This window comes from Callospermophilus lateralis, unplaced genomic scaffold (genome assembly GCF_048772815.1).
Source record: "Callospermophilus lateralis isolate mCalLat2 unplaced genomic scaffold, mCalLat2.hap1 Scaffold_86, whole genome shotgun sequence".
Classification (NCBI taxonomy): Eukaryota; Metazoa; Chordata; class Mammalia; order Rodentia; family Sciuridae; genus Callospermophilus; species Callospermophilus lateralis.
This window is the reverse complement of record NW_027516693.1, coordinates 5,692,455-5,711,455: the sequence shown is the minus strand read 5'-3', so window position 1 is coordinate 5,711,455 and position 19,001 is coordinate 5,692,455. Positions and strand designations below refer to the sequence as shown.

At 35.9% G+C, this 19,001-nt stretch overlaps 1 pseudogene; it reads left to right on the top strand.

Moving 5' to 3' along the window:
* Positions 1–7,352: 7,352 nt before the first annotated feature.
* LOC143641146 (small nucleolar RNA U13) lies at positions 7,353–7,461 on the top strand (annotated as a pseudogene).
* Positions 7,462–19,001: the final 11,540 nt, after the last annotated feature.

The following is a 19,001-nucleotide window of genomic DNA, read 5'->3' as shown; positions in this document are numbered from 1 at the left end:
CTTATTGTTTTGTTTTTTTCACTGCCTTTCCTCTGATTTGTTTCAAAAGCCTGGAACAGATTTGATATTCTGGAAAGCACTTTTAATAAAAACTAAAACTGTATTTAATTAATTTTCATGAGCTGTACATTTTTTTTTTCATATTTAGTGTTTTTCAATCACTGAGATGTAATAATACAGCCAGGCACCATGATTTCTGCATGCAGAATGGATGTCAGCAACTGGAAACTTCATAATGGAGAGAATAGTGCTGTACTCTTGGAAAATTCTACACCATCAATAATCTGAAGAATACTGTCAGTATTTTTTCTAAGGATAAACCCTGACCACTCTGAATAGATAGGTATTTTGAGAAACCGGGGCTCTAATTTTTAAAAATCTGATGTATGTTCACCACAGTTTGGTTTACTTATGTGGTCATTTCTATGTATAGATGCATATAATTTAGCAATCTATGAAGTATTTCTGAAAGTTCTCCTTCAATAAAAATGTAAATAAAAATTCTAAACAGATTCTAAAATTCTATAATAGATCAGAAATTTTATTCTCAAAAAGAAAAAAAAGTCTTTTAAAGATTTATTACATAATGATAAATAATTAAACTACCTCTAAATTGTAACAGAGAGATGAAAACTGCAGCAGAATTAAAACCAAAAAGCAAAAGGTGCTACCAGCTGTCACAGGAGTTGAACATTCTTTGTCAATTTGACATTTTGCCACCAGCTCTATCATTATCACTGCATGTAACTAAGCATAGATATATACAAGTCCTAGTGGCATAACATATTTACATTAATGAAAATGAACTCATAAATGAGAACATTCTTTTGTGCTTCCTTTTTCCTCTTTCTTCATCTTAATAATTTAAGTCAGTATTCAGATAATTTTATTGATTGTTTAAGTTACACACCAAGAATTTCCCAGCTAAACATTGCTCAAGTAGATCCTTTCTTCAAATGGAAATGAGATATATTAACCCTAAGATTTGTACCAAAGCTGAGAATTTTTTTAACAAATTGTACTGACTAGGATAAAATTACTCTGAAACTAAATCAAAGGCAACTATATAATGGGAATTGATAATTTGATAATTGATGCATATTCAAGTAAAATATGATCATATCTGTAAACAAAAATGGAGAAACATAATAACTGGACAATCAAATTTATTATGAGACAGAAATTATTATATTCTATAGTGACAATGAATATGGTAAACAACAGTTTATTCTGTTTCAAAAGATCTAGAAAAGAGGTTTTTGAATATTTCTAACAAAGAAATGATAAATGTTTGATGTCATTGATATTCTAATTTGATCACTGCACATTATACAATGTATCAAAATGTGGCAATGTGCCCCAGTTTGAAAGGGCTCTGTCCCTTTAATATCTGTGCTTTGACTTGTGGTCTCAGAAGGGTAGGTTCCCAGCCCTGAAGGAAACTCACACTTTTTATCCATGTGCAATGTGGAAACAGTGGTTCTCAAGTCCCAAGGAGGCCCAGCCTCAGGATCCAAGGACAAGGGCTATTCTAGTATTTGGGTGGAGTTCTGAACTCTCAGAGCTCCAGGTAAAAGCTTGTTTTTTTAACACTTCCCGTCCATTTAAGATGCAAATACTCACAAAGAAATAATCTGTGAGTCCTACCAGGATATTTGCATTTATGGAGGGGTCCTAAGTGCTCACCCTCATCTTCAAGAGCACTGGGTTACAAAACACAACTCAGATCTCAAAGTAAGCTGGTATTATGGCTAGGAGGCAAAACTGGGTCCAGTTTTCAGGAAGACGCACTTTGGGGGGGGCAAAAAGAAAGAAAATCAGTGGCCACCATCTATACAGTTTCCTTCTAACTTCTTGTGCCCTAAGTAGGATCTTGTACAGCTCTTGTGTCTTGAGTCTATAACCAGGGCCTGAGTCCCTTTCCACTTGGGCACTAACAGGTTTCTGCCCAGGAAAGCATGCAGCAGCCCTTTAACACCGACACGGGTTGGCCACCAACTTTTCCTTGAAATGAAGATGCGGGATCAGGGCGAGGATAGACACAGCTCAGATTAAGGTCCCCAAAGAAGGTGGAAACAGCTTCAGGGAGGCCTCTCTCTAACCAGGAGGACGCTTGCAATCATCAGGACCACCAAGGCTCCTGGTCCCCAGAGTCAAAGCACCAAAGGTATCAAAGGGACCAGGACCCTCAGCTCCATGGCTCCAGGGAGGCAGAGAGACCACCAGAGGCTTTACCTGAGTCGCTCAAGACATCATCTCCGGGGGTCCTGTGGTCACCACCTGTGGCAGGGTGGCCGCCTAAGCGCAGAGGGGAGGTCACCTTGGCACCAGCTGGGGCTGCTCCAGCAACCGCAGCACAGAGGCACGGGCACCAGCTGGGCGATGGGCACAGGTGCGGGATCCCGCCGGTTCACCGGGAAGGGGAAGACCAGGCGGGATCCCTGAGCTCCGCGCCCGGGCTGGCTAGCTCCGCAGGTGAGGAGGCTCCCGCGCGGCAGGGTCTGGCCGTCCCGCCTCGCCCACGGCTCCCAGGGCGGCCAGCTCCGGGACAAGGCAGCGGGACTCGCGGCTGAGCGCTTTCCCACTAGGCTCTCTCTAATCCGGAGGAGGAGGCTTCGTTCCCAAGAGCCCTTCCCCGCACGCACCCAGTGCATCCACACTGGTGACGGTCACGGCCTGAATGAGTGTCCTCATCTGCGTACAATGACTGATTTGTCCATTTTTCATTTTGATTCTGTCTGGTTTTCACATATGTGTTTTGAGGACGTTTAATTAGGTCCACACTGACTTAAGACTGTTTATGCTTTGGGAAGTATTTGACTGGCACCATTGGGTTATGTCCCTCCTACAGTTGGTATCATGCGTGCCTTGTATATGCATTGAAGTCTTCTCATCTGAGATATTAAATGTCAGAATAAAAATGAATATATGGCCTGAGTGGTGGTGTTTGCCTGACATCCCAGTGGTTTGTTTAGGGAGGCCAACGCAGGAGGATGAAAGTTCAAAGCCATCCTCAGCAAAGGCGGGGCACTAAGCAACTCAGTGAGAGCAGGTCTCTAAATAAAATACAAAATACAGCTGGGATGTGGCTGAGTGGTTGGGTGTCCCTGAGTTCAATCCCTGGTACCCACGTCAAAAAACAAGTGCATAAAGGAAGGGAAAGAGGGAGGAGGGCAGAAAGGAAGTCAGGTAGGTAGGGAGAATTGGTGAAGAGGGCATCACTTTTCAAAAATATTTTAATCTTACATGGACAGTTAGACCTTGCAGGGAGTTAGGCTGGATCCCTTACAAGCTAGGGGATGTACATGAAAAATGAGTTATAATTTCTCAGCAATTTTCATATGTGAGAACTAAAGGAGCCCAGGTATTTGTGACACTGTAATTTGTAAGGTCATTAAACAATGTCTTAGGGGTCATAAATGTCCTGGGCTTATCAAAAGGTAAGGCAGAATAGTTAAATGCATGAATTCTGGGGCTGGGGTTGTGGCTCAGTGGCAGAGCACTCGCCTCACACATGTGAAACACTGGGTTTGATCTGCAGCACTACATAAAAATAAATAAGCAAAATAAGGATTTTTTAAAAATGCCTGAACTCTGAAGTCATATAGCCTGGATTCAAACTCTGCTTCCACCACTTATAACTGATGCAAATTTATAATCTTTATGTGCCATAATTTTCTCAATGGAAAAATTATAACTTAGGGAAATTAAATGAGAAAATGTTGCTAAAGGCTTAGAAGACTGTCTGGCATGTAATAAATGCCCAGTACATTTTAGCATAAAGTGGAAAATGCAAGTTTTCTAATTATTTATTGATTGTTTTCAGACTAATGTATGAATCTTAAACTATTACTGTTGTAGGTACAGAAGACGTAAGGCACTGAAGACAGCAGGAAACAGTTTTATTTGGCTGCAGCCAGGTTTAGAGGGCACAGCTTTTGCTGTAGTCAATCAATGTTTCCCCAAGCTTTGGAAGTACTTTGCCTTCCACTAGCAATGTGTAAGTGATACAGTTTCTCCACATTCTGGACAACACTCAGTATTATTTGTCATTTGATGATAGCCATTCCTGCAGTATCGATTTGTGCTTTCAATTTTTACTTTCCTAATGCCAAATGACAGTTAGCATGTTTTTGTATGTTTCTTACCATTCCAATATCAGTTTTGGTAAAATATTTATTTATTAAAAGCTCTGTCTAGCCATTATTATTTTAAAGCTTCTACTATAATTTGAATTAATCTATTGTTCCACCATGGGAATATCATACAGAATAGTTACAATTCCCTCAAAATCCTTGTTTCTCAGCCAGATGTTGTGGTGCATGCCTGAATCCCAGAAGGTTGGAAAGCTATAACAAGAGGAACAGAATTTCAAAGCCAGCCTCAACAATGTCGAGGTGCTGAGCAACTCAGTGAGAGTCTGTCTCTAAATAAAAAATTCAAAATAGGCCTGGGGATATGGTTCAGAGATTGGGAGCCCCTGAGTTCAATACGCCATAACCCCCTCCCCCCACCCAAATCCTCTTTTCTTTCCTTACTCCTTTCTCACTGATAGATGGTAATCTCTGATGTTTTTACTATGTTCAGAGTTTTGTCTTTTCCAACAAACTATCTATTTTGGGTATTGATTATATCAGTATAATTTCAAGGACTATAACACACACACACACTCATAACAAATAGTAATGTATTATTAGTGGCACAGGATGTTAACTTGAGGCAGCTCTGCTCATGTGGGGCAAGGAGTATATAAAAAATCTCTGTAACTTCCCTCAATTTTTCTCTTAAAATGAAAAGAGAGAGATCCATATATCTGGAGACATAAAATAAATAGTATCTACATCATGCTCAGAAAATCTTTAAATATATGAATATTCTAATTTTTTGCATACAAACATTAATACTTAAATGAAAATTTAGATCATTGAATTAAATCTGGCTATAAATGAAGTGAAATGTAATATATCCTTTGATATAGTTATTTCACTCATAGATTTAAGATTAGAGCAATTCTTGAAAAAGTTTGGAAAAAACATAGACATGATTGCTTTATTTTGGCATTGTTCACAGAAGTGCCAGAATTAGAGAGAATCAGGAGATGTTGGAGACAATGTTAAGGTAATTATACTGCATTTGTACAATTTCAAATGTATAAAATTGAATTATAGCTATATGAATTAAGCACAGAGGACTTATTTAGTGAGCCATACTTTATATCATAAGTATTTATCCAAGTACATACATAAAACTCATTAGAAATCTGCGTAAACAGAGAAGTGGGGATGAGGGATGAAGATAATAAAAAGGTGAGTCAGGAGAACAGCGTGAGACAAAATGCAGAATATCATGAGATGACCCCTGTGCACCTGAGATGAACACAAACAACTACCAAATTATTAATCATTTTATCCTGTCAGGAAAATAAAGTATATAAATTTATTTGTTTATTATTATTGTTGTACTTAAGATGGAGAAAGAAAAGAATGAAAAGACCTTCTTTGTCAAGGTAACTCAGAGAGTGGAAAAGCATAAATAAAGCAATGATCATGGATTACTTCTTGAGTAATGGTTCATCACCATTTTCTCTCATTAGAGTAAATACAAGAGGAAAAATGTTAGGAAATAAAAGTATAAAATCATCCCAGAGGAATAATACACAGTGCAAATAATTCTCCTATTTATCTCTAATGGCAAAAATCAAGGAATTATTTTACAAAGAAGCAAAAAGGGGGGAGAAATATCTGAATTTTCTTTGACTGATTTCTTTTTTCTATTTTAACTTGACTGTGCAGTAGAAATGGATTTCTCATTTTGAAACCAACAAAGGGTGGTATTTTGGCTTTCTAACTCTGACCTTGTGTGGATTTTCTATTTGCATATTCCATCTCAACTGCAGTATTTCTCAGTACTAAGGACTAGTTACACAGCAGAGCTGTGCTTCTTAATGTATCATCTGTTCACAATGGTTTTGCATAATGGCTCTATATTGCTTGGAGATATGCACATAATTGCAGTGATCCATAAAACACTCTGTAATGCTCCAACCCTTATTTAGCTCTTCCACATATTAAGGGGATGCGGGGAGAGGGAAAATTCATCTAGATGTTAAAGGAGAATTCACATAGTTCACAACTAATATGTCATAAAATATTAAATGACAGTTCTTTTACTCTTAAGAACTTTTTGAAGAGTAAAGTATGATTAAATTCTACACATCTTTTGCCACAGTGGGAGGGAAATAGTTTATTTAAAACAAGGGCAAACTGAGGAAAAAGTATCCTATCCTAATGTCAAATTTAATGCATGTGCTCTTCATCTTGGCTTTCAAAATAGAAAATCAGCATAGATGTCTGGACATACTATCTTAATAAGAACATCATTCATTATAACATTCTTTAAAGATCACTGTAGAGCCACAGTTGGCTATTATTTCATATTTAGAAATATCAATTTTAGCTGTTTAATTTGATATGGTAAACCATACAGAGAAAACAACCTATGATGATAACACATAAATTTTTTATTTAAAATTTCAAATTTATAAAAATTCATCTATGCTCAATCAGTGCTAGATTTTTTTCTCTTTTATAAAAATAAATTTTAAAACATATTTCTGATAGGATTTAAAATTCAAACAAGTAATATTAAAGATACACCAAGATATTATTGACATATAAAGTTTGCATCTCTTTGAGGCACTTTATATTCTAAATAATTTTTTATTTTATCTAAGTCTCAAAACTACTTTATGATGTAAATATTTTTAAGCAAAATTCACAGAAGGAATCTATGGCCTCAAAAAGGTTAAGAAACTTAATAGAGCACAAATAATTAATGGCATAAATACTAAATCTGGCACTGACAAAGATTGAGCAGAGATATTTAGTTTGATTCTGAGTACTGAAAGGAGAATAGCAATAAGGATGATCAGAATCGAGAAGGACATAGATAAGTTTATACAACTTCCTGTTTTACGCTAAAGTGCATACTTCAAGTGAACTTCTCAAGTACATTTAGTTTGAAATATATGTTAGAACTGCATACATGTCCATTGATTAATGAAATTGATAACTGAATTATAACAAAATGAAAGGTTCAGAAAAATGGAAAAAAATACCAGAAAAGAAGTATTCAGACAATTCTTTTAGATATTTTCCTGACATCAAATTTCTTTATATATCATGAAGTTATGATATTATTATAATAAAGTTATGAAATGATTCAGTCTGTTATACTAACCAAGATATAATTGATTGCATGGATTTTATGACCTATATAAAATTAATTAAATTTTAATCATTTATTTCATCATGACAACAGTCTTTATTATAACTTATAAAAATAGAATAAAGATCCTTTTGGTTCATAAGAGTGATGATTATTGGGTGTTCATGTGGCTGCTGTGGGAGATGTGCCTTGCTCTACACCTTGTCACTACATCTGCACATTATTTATCTGTTGTCAACAAAAAAGCTAAGGAAGGTATTTAATTAGGTAAATTTAAACTCCTTCTTTCTCTCTTGAGTTCTTATTTCTTTTTAATACATAATGTAATTCCACCTTACTCTGATCTCTCCTCCTGGGGCCCATGAGCCACCCTAGAAATTGTCTAAAAAGAACAAAAAGAATTATCTTTCTTATTACCTTCCAATACGTATCACATACTGTCCTGTTCAGTTTTCAATTTCACATAATGCACTGTCTTGTTCAATTTTTAATTTTTTGTCTTTTAATATTTTTTTTACAATTCTATACCAACTAAAGGATAAAGTCTAACTCTAAATAATGACAGATCTGAACTTTCTTGATCTCTTTACCCTCTACACATAATTCCAGTATATTATATTTTCACTTCCCTGAACACAGGTGCTTCAAAATACGTTCAGGCCTCATCTCCTGGGTGAAAATTTACAGACTAGCCCTGACAAACTACACTAAAATGTTTAATTATTGTATTTGGCACAAAAGTGAACACAAAATCTTTCATTATGTGGATTCACCATTTTCAGAATGTTAATAGTATTTGTATAAAAGTCAATGTTAATTTTTTCTTACAAGCATAAATACCAAAAGAAATTGATAAAAAATTCTTTAAAGTTATTAAGGTACCAACTAATTATACCAAAACTAACATTTCATTCACACTATTTTTATTAAACAGATGGAAATCTGATGGCTTTGACAAATAGATAACATAGAAATCAGGATTCAGTGAGGGAAGGAGAGAAGGAGAGAAGCACACAGGCAACTTCACGTAAAAAGTAGCTTTGAGGGCTGGGATGCACTCGCCTAGGCGGGTGGGACCTGGGTCTGATCCTCAGCACTGCGTAAAAATAAAGGCATCGTGTTCTGTCAATCTACACCTAAAAAGTAAATATTAAAAAAAGAGTAGCTTTGAGTATTAAAAAGTTAATTTTTTAAACAATAAATCTCTAAAACAACATGAATCTGAAAGTTTTTACAATTCTTACAGATTTTTTTTAATTCTAAGTCAAGATCTTTCACACACAAAAAAAAAGAATTCTGAGCTAGAACAACAACAAAAAAAAAACCACTTAAAAATTTTTTAGGAAAACTGAGAGATACCAAAGGTTTACATTGCACCAGAGCCAGTACAAATGTGCTGAGGACAGCAAATATTTTAGTATATGAGAAGATAAATCTATACACAACATACAGAATGAACTTCAGTTTCACATAATTCACATATTGTTATTGTTTGTTGTGAGCTTTTAAGAAATACAAATATCTTAAAAGAAACAACTGAACCTTGTCAATATAGTAAGAATTCTTGCCAAAAATTAATGTATGTAATTCTTACTCTTTATGTATATTCTTTGCCAAAAAGAAAAGATTATAGTAAATTGGATTTATTTAAGATTTCTAAAATCAAATAGCAAAAATGCAATTGAATAAGTCATATTCTATAATTGTTGGCTCTTGAAATACTGCATCTTTTTTAACAAATTGAATTAGGAATGATCATATTTTAGAAGAATCTTATCATTTTTAAGGAAGCTAGCTACTTTCATTTAAGTACCATTTAACTCAAAATCTTGGCAACTCAGAGATGTCACATGCCTCAATTATGTGCATGTTTAAGAACTGTATCAATTCAACACACACTCATTCAAATGCACACTTTACTGAGCACTATACCAATACCAATGGGGGTCATAAAAGCATTAAAACACTCTCCCTATCATGGAGGATTTTATAGTCTAGTTGGAAATTCAAGACCCTATAAATAACAGCAAACAAAAGGAAGTGCATAAAAATGTAGCTTAAAAGAGAGTCACAATATTGGTGGGTGCTTAAACAACATCTTTTTGGCTACGAATTAGCTTTATTATGGCTTCATTATTGCATTAGTCATCCTTCAAATATAATACCATGCATAAAAAGAGCATAATTTCATTTATAAAAACAACAATAACAAAATAATTGAAAATAACTTTATTCCCAGAGAGTGTTATTAAGGTCAAAACACTGAATAAATAAACCTATACAAAGTATTCTTTCATGTAAATGCTAAAATAAATTAAAACAAAATAGTCATGTTTAGTAAGGGGAAAGATAGCAATAAGTTGTAAAAATATTGGAACTAACGTGAATAGAGAAAATCATCAAAGAGCAGCATTTGTTTTCATAAAAATACAGTTTCTCCAATTAATACTTATTTTAAGGTTTGGTGACTGGGAAAAAGTTCCAAATAACAGAGCTAAGGAAGAACTTTTGGAAAGCGTCATCATTAGAGAGAAATGAGGAAATCACAAGGGGCGACATGGTCATGTACTGCTCTTTCGTTAGAAAGGCCTGGGGACTCATCCAACCTGAAGGTAATGGAGGGGCTTCTGCCCTGCCAAATGAAACTCTCACAGCATTCAGATCCCACGACCTTCTCTTTTCATTTCCATCCATTTTGAATCTTCCTTTTCTTTCTAATCTCATTTCTTCTAGAATTTTAGCTTTTCCAATGAATTGTTTTACTCTCTCCATCTTACATATATGGTTTGGTTTCTTCACTGGAATTTTGGTTTTGCTTTTATTCTAAGATACATTTCACTCAAATTTATTTCTTATCTCTAAATACTACTTTCAGATTTTAAGCCCAGTTGTACTAATTTTCTTTTTCTTTTTCTTTTGATTTCTATATCTCCTATCAAATATATTTCTCTGAATTTAAGGTCAGAAAAGTTAGGGGTAGCCTCCATTCTCGATTCTGAAATATTGACACTTCCTCTTGCAAGCTTGTGTTTTGCTGGTGATCAATACAAAAGAGAAAAAAAACAGCAGAATTAATAAATTGATAACTCATTGCTATAAAATTTAAGTTCAGTCTTAAAACCAGTTCCAAAATAAAAATATAGTGACATAAATATGTACAAAAGATTTGATTTTATTATCATATTTTAACTAACTCATGTTTTCATCTAAAATATTTTGACGGGTCTCCAAAAAAATCAATCAAAGTGTACATTTATATTAACATCAGAAAACTCTTTCTATTTAATAAGATGTCATCCACTCAAACTCATTTCTATCTCTAGTGTAGTGCCTTAAGGCCATCATATTTGATAGTCCTAAGAATAAATTTGGGATGCTTTCTTAGGAACTTTTAAATACTAGAGATATATAGAAATAATTTTGGCTTTGAGAAAAGAAGGCTATTCCTTATTTTACTATTTAGAGAGTACAATTAGTCTACATTGCTTTTCCCCTAGGATACTATAATTTTGGCAACTCTTCCATTCATTGTTCTTACCCAAGGTACACGTTGGACACAGACTTTGAAATAGAAACACATGCTACATCTGGAGGACAAAGATTTGTCCTAGTCTAGCCTCAGTGAAACTTACAAATGTGGGGGCTGCAAGCTGGGGATGTGGCTGGCTCAAGTGGTAGTGCGCTTGCCTGGCATGTGTGCAGCCCGGGTTAGATCCTCAGCACCACATACAAACAAAGATGTTGTGTCCACCAAAAAACTAAAAAAATAAATATTAAAAAACTCTCTCCTCTCTCTCTCTCTCTCTCTCTCTCTCTCTCTCTCTCTCTCTCTCCCTCTTTAAAAAATGTGGGGGCTGCATCAAGAAAATTGGGCAAAAAAATTGAAAAAAAATAAAAACTATTCTTAGTTCACTAATGGAATGAAGAAAAAACTTTTTGTGTTTTTTTTTAAAATGGGGGGCTATCTCATAATCTCTGAAAACCAGCACAATGTCTGAAAAAAATATTGCTTAATAAAACCACAGCAACAATCACAGCTTAATAACAAAAACTCTGAGGTTTATTTTTGCCCTCCTCTAATCCAAAGAGTCTCTCTCATTTTTGGAGCATAGTGCTGTCTCTGGCTAATACAAGTTTCCTGAGCCAGTGCCTCTCACGGACAGGTAATCTAAAATGGCAGAAGGCATAAAGACTGTCGTGCTAGGTTCTTTGCATGGCTTCCCATTACACAGGAAAGTACCTCTTACCTTCTCTGGGACTCAGTTTTTCTCCTCTTAAATTATAATAATAATTAAACTTACTTTCAAGGGTTTCCTGGGGAATTAAAATAACTAGTAGAAAGAGTGATTCTTGAACTTGGTAAATTAGTTTCTTACTTCCCTCTATTCTCTCTGTATTAGTCAAGGTTCATTAGAAAAACAGAATCAACAGATTGTTTGCATATGAGTGTGTGTGTGTGTGTGTGTGTGTGTGAGAGAGAGAGAGAGAGAGAGAGAGAGAGAGAGAGAGAGAGAGAGGAAGAAGAAGAAGAAGAAGAAGAAGAAGAAGAAGAAGAAGAAGAAAGGAGGAGGAGAAAGGGGAGGGGGAGGAGGAGGAGGAGGAGGAGGAGGAGGAGGGGAGGGGGAGGGGGAGGAGTGGGGATACAGCTTTAGTTTTAGGCCTATGCTGAAATTGATAATTCTATAATCTGCAGAGAACTCCTGTGGGCTAGAGAAGAGATGATGGTGCAGTTTCAGTCTAAAGGAAGTCTGGCAGCAGATCATGCTTCTTTAGAAGAACTGGGTCTTTTCTCATAAAGCCTTCAGATGATTGGATCCAATTATGACAGGTATTCTGTCTTACTGAAAGTCTATTTAAATATCAATCGCATCTAAAGAAATCTTCATAGCAACCTCTGTATGGGAATTTCACCAAAATTTCGGGACTTATTCAAGCCAAGTTGACACATAATGTTAAGCATCACACTTCAATGTAGCCAGCAGTGACCACATCTCAAGGCAGATGCAATCCATATATTCTATACTCTTGTATAGCAGAAAGTCTATTCCATTTTCTCAAAAGTAGGTGGGAAATTCAAATCATAGGATAGTGAAACCACCTTATCTTAATGTAACTAAATTTAATTAAACATTTTATTGACCATTTTGTTAGATATGCCCCTCCTAAAATTAATTGCTGTATCCCTTTATCACCAGACAAGAGGAGGAAGTAAACAGGAGTATGGGAAGTGTGTGTTACAATAGTCTTCCTTATTTCTGCAATAAGCTTTCTTTATCTTAACAGAACCCGATAAAGTTTGGGAATTCAGGAAGTGTCTCCCTCAGAAGATCCTAGTTAAGATTGGAAGTCACATAGGGCTATGTGTTGATCACACGTTGGAGGTGGGCTGACAGAAAGTCATTCCTAGTGAAGGAAAAGCCTATACATGGACTCTATGGCAATTGTGAGCCAGCAGGAGATGGGGATAAAGAGAAAGGAAGGCCTTCCCACCACTCCAACATTAAGAAAAGGAGTCAGAGCAGTGGGAGGTCTTCTGGGAAAAGCTACGAAAACCTGGATTTTCGTGAGGTTTCCTTCTTTGAGGAACCAAATGTCTTTTAGGACCTGTCTGCTTTGAGCACCACTTCAGTGACTTCAGATCATTACCCCCGCCCCAAGGTTTACCTGCAGATATCTTTATTAGAATCAGAATGACCAGTATTCTCTTTTTTTTAGAGAGAGAAAAAGAGAGATAATTGAGACAATTTTTTTTTAATATTTATTTTTAGATTTCGGTGGACATAAAATCTTCATTTTATCTTTATGTGGTGCTGAGGATCAAACCCAGCACCCTGTGCATGCCAGGGGAGAGCGCTACCACTTGAGCCACATCCCCAGCCCACCAATGTCCTTTTTTAATTTTTTTACTATAAAAATGTTTAAATAATTGGAAAAGTAGATATAATATGACTACAGATACCTGTGTTCTTGCTTCTTGGCATTTAGGATCTCAAAATTTAGGACAACATTTCTTCTAAGCCCTTTCATTAGGCAGAACAAGGAAATACATTTGAAAAGTGATGAATTCTTAGAATGTCAATTCAAATTTAATTTTTTATATTTTAATTTTGTCTCTAACAATGAGATTCTGGGTTTCTAATAACAATAACATATAACATGATATATTTCAACAGGCTTGACTTTGATTCTATTTCTTTAAATTTATTCTCTGTTCCATTATAGGTAATAGTTTATATTTATTTTGGTTTTTATCATTACTTCTTTTTTAATATGAGTATAATATACATGTATTCTACTTATTTTTCCTTTTTAAAAAAATGTTAAAATATAGCTGTGACCCCTGCTTGTAAATATAATTATGGATATTTTCAAAATATGGGGATAAAAGGCATCTCTGCACACCATTAAAAATGACCTACTTATTGCTGGTTATACAATTTGTTATTTACCTTTGGTCTAACAATTTAAGACAAAATTACTTGTTAAGAATTTGTTTGGTCACTTATATTAGAAGTAGTTATCATGATTGTAAGGTTTATAATCTTATGGTTCTACTTTTAAAATTTGACTACTGAAAACGAAATACTGCAATGAAAGACTTTTATAACAGCATGTGTCTAGATACAGAAATAAAGCCATGCATACTGAAAGAGGGGCAGTTATGTTCTATATGAGCTTTAATCACTGTGTCTTGGAACACTACTCACAATGTAGCATACTTTGTCACCTAAGCTGATGAGGCTTTATGGGTAATGCCAGTTGTTTATAATTATCACTGGTGTTAAGATTTTCAGCACAAGGTGGAAGATAGCCATACAAAGACTGGTTTTGTAAGATCAATGTGGGGAAATTAGAAATGGCACAGCATCCAAATCCAGGCATTAGTGTCATAGTCTTGGGTATTGGGATGAGAAAATTATTTTAAATCCTCAGCCGGTGTAGACACTTCAGCAGAGGGCTTGGAGTTTTCAGTCTAGTGCTGACACTGCTCTTTTGGTGGCTTTAGACTTAGGTCCAATGCATGCTTCTGTATTTTGCTTACACCATGTTATGGCCTGCCTCTCTTTGACTTCTTGCAATATCAGTGCTCATAGTCCACTGTGTGATGCCACAACCAGCCATGGCCAAAGTAGTAGGTTCCAGTGAGGGACAAAGAGGGATGAGAAAAATAAACACACACACACACACACACACACACACACACACACACACACACATGTACACACACACACATGATTGGCTAGGCTTTGGATCATCTGTTGAGTATGATGATCCTGTGTTTCAGTCAGGAAGTCTAGGAATGTCATTTAAGTGGAAGTGGTTCCCCTTAAGAGAAGCTGCAAGTATTTATTCATTCAGCCACCCAATAAGTAGTTTTTGAAGACTTATTATGTGCCAGGCACTGTGATGGGTCTTGGAAATATGGCATTAAGCAAAACAAATAAAAATACACATCTTCATAGAGCCAAAATCCGCTTGTGACAGGAAGCAAACAAACTTAGAGGGTGGAAAAAGCCGTGCAAGTGAATGGAGAGGATAAACGTGTGGTTGCAGTTTTATATCAGTCTCACACATGACATGACTGACAATCATTTGTAAGCTTTCTGATTTCAGAAGTTAAAGCAATGCATTTTTAAATTTTTACTTTCTAAAAATTTTCCTTAGTTAAGGAGTCACAATGGTTTTATAGTACTCCCCCTAACCTGTGGGTGATATGTTCTAAGACCCCAAGTGAAAACTTCTGTATATAGGCTGGGTTTTTCCATGTACATTAATATTTATGATAGTTTAATTTATAGATTAGTCACAGTAAACGAGTAATAATAACAAGTATAGTAATAATAATAATAATAATAATAATAATAATAATAACAATGATTTAATAGTTTGCACTTTGAGGTCATTAATGGTTACTTAAACACAAGCATCTGCAATACCAGTTCTGTAATGGATATGGTTACTGGGTGACTAATGGGTAGGTGGCACATGCAGCATGGGAATGCAATGCAAAGGAATACTTCATATTCTGGGCTTGATGGAAGGAGATGGTGAGATTTCATCACACTAGTCAGAATGCAGCATAACTTAAAACTTGTGAATTGTTTATTTCTGGAATTTCCTATTAATATGTTCAAGTTTCATTTAACCAGTGAGCACTGAAACTGTGGATGAGGGGACTACTGTAGTAAGAAAAACAGTGGAACAGAATCTGGGAGACCTGTATTCCTCCTGCAATTCTTTAATTGGGAGACTGTGTTTAACTTAGGCACACCCAGATGGTGACATCTCTCCTCTCTGTAAGGTAAAATGTAGGCTGAGATGGTTTCCAGAGAGAACTTTTGGTCCAATTATGTGACTAGAGATTCTTGACATCAAACATAAAAACCAAATCTTCCTTTTCTTTTGTAGGTTTGTGTGGTATATTCCCAGGAGCTAAAGTCGTGGTGCAGGGCAGCCTCTCTCTTCTCCACCTTCCTTCCTGGAAAGGGCATATTGTTTCGGGCACTTTGCTTTGCATCTTCTGGAGCCTTCACCAGCTGGTCTCTGTTGCATTCCCTCAGTTTGCTCCTGTGATGGGGCAAGTCCATTAGGGAAGGTGGCTGCAAGAAAGACAGTAACAGGAGTAGAGAGGAACACTTATCTCCCCAGAAGGGTAGGTTGCTGGCCCGGCCTCAGGTTGCAGAGATCAGATTGCATGCTCAAGAGTGCGTTCCTTATTCTCCTGCTTACCAGAGTGGCTTCAGGTGGAGAGAGAGATCGTAATGAGCTGGTAACTGGGTGGTGACTGGGCAGTCTTCACTGACTCTGGGGCCACATGTCACATTTACTAGAAAACATGAGCAACAAGTCAGTCTCAGTGTATTGTGATAATGTTTCTAGTTTCCTTCTCAGAGTAAGAGATTGTCAGTTTAACAAATTAATATGAGTACTCTTCTTCTACTGAAGGAGGAGCAATACCAAGTAACCTTCAGTTGCCATAGGAGGGGTCTCCTGAATAGAAAGAACAATGTGACAGCAGGAATTTCCAGACATTGGGGATTTATAGGTACTTAAGGAAAAAGTGGATCCTTTTCCAGCTTGTAATTCTGCATGTTTATAACCACAATTGTTATCAAAATGACTTTTTTTGAGCTCTTGGGGACTTTCTTTTTGTATTTGGTGTTTTGATCTAGGTTTATTGAGGCGGGAGAATAAGATGATGAAATTGGGCAACCACCTTTTCCTAAACTTTATGAGACAAAAGATGGTGTACATACAGGCAGGATGAGGATCCAGGGAAGAGACCAGTTCACATTGAAATCATCTGGTAAAGTGGGCTGTCATTTGCCTTAATCTGAAGAAAAGCATTGTACTTTTTTTGGTACTGGTTTTGTTTTGTAATATTGAACCCATGCATGCTATCCTCAGCCTCATGCATGCACTCTATCACTGAGCTGCATACCCACCCCCAGCCTGATATTGAACTTATTATCCAATCTCAGTATTTTACTTCTTTGTTCAAAATTGGCAAATACTAATTATTGCAAAATCCATCTATTTATAGAAACTTTCATGTAATTCTGGTCTTATACTGATGTTGATATTTAAAGATCATAAATAGAATTTCTTCACAGATTTGTTCATTATGTCTCAACCAAATCCTCTCTGAAACACTTTTTTTTTCCTTAAATTTTTGGGCTTTTTTGTTGAAATTTTCATACCAACATATGCTCACTATCAATTTATGTACTATATGTATATTTGTGCTTTTTACATAAAAAAAGATTTTTTGTCACTTTTCAAGAAAGAGCTTTTGCCTTGCCTGTAGTAGTGCCATTAGAAACAAGTATTTGTATGTGTTTTGTTTTACATTAAGCATAATAATTATATAGGTATATGTTAAATGACTATATTATGCAAATTCTGTTTCACTTTTAAGCAGCCGGGTTGCTGTAGAATCTTTTATGCAGCTTCCCTATAAAGAAAAATAATTCAGACACTATTGCACATAACTATTCTGTGAAGACATTGCTGAATTGTGTAAGTACAGCTTCTTCAATAGTTTGAATCATTAAAAAAGTCTTAAGTGTTTATTTGAAATCTGTTCCTTGGCAGAAATGCTAAGAAATTTGGAGGTCTCTGTTCTGCAAGAAGTGGCTTCTGAGTCACTGCCAAATCTGGCTGTGCAGGGGAGTGCCCTGGGCAGCCCCATCTCCAGAGGCTTAAGTTGGGGTTGGGGAATGAAGAGAAAGTCTATGTTGCTTGCCTTTTCTAGTATTTTTTAACTTATAAAAAATAAGAAGTTATCTATTAAGAAAATATAAAACAGAGTCATGGCCATGAAAGGTTTATTAACCAGGCATGGTGCTGCATGCCTGTTGTTCCAGCTGCTTGGGAGGCTGAGGTAAAAGGATCAGTGGAGCCCAGGAGTTCAAGGGCAGCCTGGGCAACATAGACCCTGTCACAACTAAGCAAAAACCACATATTACGGCATTCCTCTCCAGACCCGTGCCCTCCCTCCTATGAGAACTTGTGGTCTATGAAACATCTCAGCAAAAAGATTTATAATTTTTTTATAGATCAATAAAAATTTTTAATGTATTATAAATTTGCTGTAGCTGTTATGAAGGCAATGTTTTTACCTATGCATTTTTTCCTAACTGGTTATGATAAATAAAAAAAACATACATAAAAACATTTATTTCTATATGTTTATTTATTATTCAGATACTTATTAGTGCTTCTGTTTATCACCTGCTTGCTGACTGCAAATTCCCAGGCCTGCCTAGAGCCCACAGGTCCCTCATATTAATGTTTTAATTTCTGTGATTGGCTAGCTTACATGACCATCAGCAAGTCACTAAGTTGTAGGTTTTGTGCTTATATTCTTCTTGGATGGACCAGAAAACTGCTGTCCTCCCACAGAGGTTGAGTATCTGTGGTGGGTGACAGTCGCTGGCCAGGTAAATAAAACTCTCTTTTGATTTGAAATTCAAACTTACTGTGCTTCCTGGACACATCCATTCCAGCAAATGCCGCAATTTCACTTTTCTTTATGGCTGAGTAATAAGGAATATATATTTTGGTTACAATGTATTTTTTCCAAATTAATTGTACAGCTTCATACATGTTCTTTTAAAATCCCAACATGATTTCTTTAAAAAGTGAGCACTTTGTGTAAAACTCCAAAGTTCATTTAGATGAATAAAGTTCTAAAAAAATATCTAAGAAGGAAGAATAACACAAGTTCAGAGGAGGGATGGGAAAGGTTGGCAAAAAATAAAATAATAAACATCCAAAAGTGATTTTTAAATGAAGAAACTTTACCAAGTGAAGCAAAGCAATTTATTGAACAAGGTTTTTTTTTTTTTTTTTTTTTTTTTTTTTTTAAAGAACAATTCACAATCCAGCAGCACAAAAGCAGAAGAATAGGGCCACAGGATCAGGAGGCATTTACAATCAGAAAAGAGATGCAAGGTTCAAAAACAACTCAACTGGTTACAAAGTCAGCTTTGCAGGTTGCAAATGGTGTTTGTCTCATTTGGTCAGTTCAAACCTCCCTACTGTGATTGGCTGGGACTCTCTGTTAAAAAAGAATTCTCTTGGCTTCATTTCAATCCTCTAAATACTAAAATAGATTGCAAATGGAGGTTCATTTCACAGTAGCATTGCGGGTGGGAGAGCCAGAGAAGGAGAATGTGAACACAGAAGACATGGAGCCACACTATCCTTCCAAGACTCTGTTTCCACATGGAATTGTAACCAACCATTCAGGACTTTTTGTTTAAGGAAAT